Raw genomic sequence first — 1,811 nt, 5'->3', positions numbered from 1 at the left:
GTGTCCCTCTTTATCTCTCTCATTCTCCCTCTCTCTGCGTTTGTGCAGAGACAGAGAGACAGAGACAGAGAGACAGAGAGAGGGAAAAAGAGAGATAGACACATACACACACACACACACACACACATACACACACACACACACACACACACACACACACTCACACTCACACACACTCACACACAGAGACAGAGAGACTTTAGCAGTCGCTATAACTATAATACTATTACTGTTTCACCGATACCAGTTTGACATTTCATATTTCCAGTTTTTCCCAAAGTTTAATTGCCAATCTAGACGCATTACCAGAATTGAATATGACAGACAATTTGGGCCCTTAAAGGAACACAGGGCCGACAGGAGACATTTCTGACGAGATGGAAAATATATAAAGTTCTGTGACTTGCTGGATACCTAAAGAGAACTAATTTCAGAAGTGAAATTAAATTGATTTCCCAATCTGCCTATCAAACAAAAGTTTTTCGAGTAGCATATTTCATAGAGTTAAATGCTTTATGGTACTGTATACGGGTTGAAATATTGTATCCATATCCTTCAACAAGGATTGATTCATGGAGGTTTTACTACACCCCAAAGGTCAGAAAGTTAAAATTGAATAGTGAGGTATTTGGAGTACTTAAAAGGAAATGAGGGTTGGCTATTTACAAAGACAATAAAAACTATTTCATGATCTTTACTGGGTTTTTTACTCGTCATCACTGTTTTTTCTCATGACATTTTTCTTTCCAGTACTATTAAAGCAATATAAAAGTGTAATAGAAGAGGGAAGAGGGAATTTTGTTTAAGACTGAAACAAAGCGTTTTTTCTTGCCATTTTAAAGCTTGGAAATCGCTTAAGAAACCTCGGGTATTCAAAACATGAAATGTTCATTTGAAACTTTAAAACTTTATGTCAATAGAGGTACTGATCGAAGAATTTCGAATCCGTGAAATGTGTTCACTGGATCCTGAGAATCGCATATACCAGATTCTCACAACAACCCAAAATACACCAAGATTATTTGTTTGTTTTGATCAAAGAGGCGCACATCTCCACATTACAAGTCATTTAGTATAAGGAAAAGTAAGGCAGGCAGACAGACAGACAAAAAGACAGACAGACATATAGGCTTTTTGACAGACAGACAAACAGACAAACAGACAGACAGACAGACAGAAACAACAGAACGAGAGAGCGGAAACAGGACCTACCAGTGGAGTTCTCTTACCACCAGCGGTAATAAAAAAAACACTGTTGGACATATGTGAGTGCAAGTAACGAACTAATGAGTAGTTTTATTACTCTTCGGATTAAGTTCAGTTATGTCATGTGGCTGCTTTTGGGGGAGGGAAAAATGTTCTGCCTAGCTCGGAAGCTACCCCAAAAATGTGCGGTAATCAAACCTCTGTCTTTGACTTAAATATCAGCCAATTATATGGCGTCTGTGGTGTAGCGGTACGGCACTCGGTTGCGCACGCAGAAGACCCGGCTTCGATTTCCAAGTGGGGAGATGTTTTTATCGAGTATCTCGGTATTTCTGCTAGGATGTTGTATCCCACGCAGCGCGGGTTAATTATGACAGACTGCCTCCTAAATGTCCTAAATTTGTATGTATGAGACGTAAAAATGCCTACATTTATATATTTCTAAAAAAACCCAGCCCTTTAGACTTTATCCAGTCAACTCTTATGTCAGGAAGTGGACAAGGGACAGTAAAGTGAAGGTCGCTGTTTGTGCTTGTTGGAGTACTTCATCACGAGGTCGAATGTACGGTATACCTTTGTGTGTGTGTGTGTGTGTGTGTGTGTGT

General features: G+C 39.4%; 1 protein-coding gene across 3 annotated transcripts in view; it reads left to right on the top strand.

Annotated features, from left to right (window-relative positions):
* The window catches only part of LOC101845547 (sex peptide receptor), a 30,201-nt gene that overhangs the window by 21,619 nt on the left and 6,771 nt on the right, over positions 1–1,811 (top strand). The window lies entirely within an intron of this gene.

The sequence above is a fragment of the Aplysia californica genome, unplaced genomic scaffold (assembly GCF_000002075.1).
Source record: "Aplysia californica isolate F4 #8 unplaced genomic scaffold, AplCal3.0 scaffold00188, whole genome shotgun sequence".
NCBI classification, from domain to species: domain Eukaryota; kingdom Metazoa; phylum Mollusca; class Gastropoda; order Aplysiida; family Aplysiidae; genus Aplysia; species Aplysia californica.
Note: the sequence above shows the minus strand (reverse complement) of the source record. Positions and strands in the feature narration are given on the sequence as shown.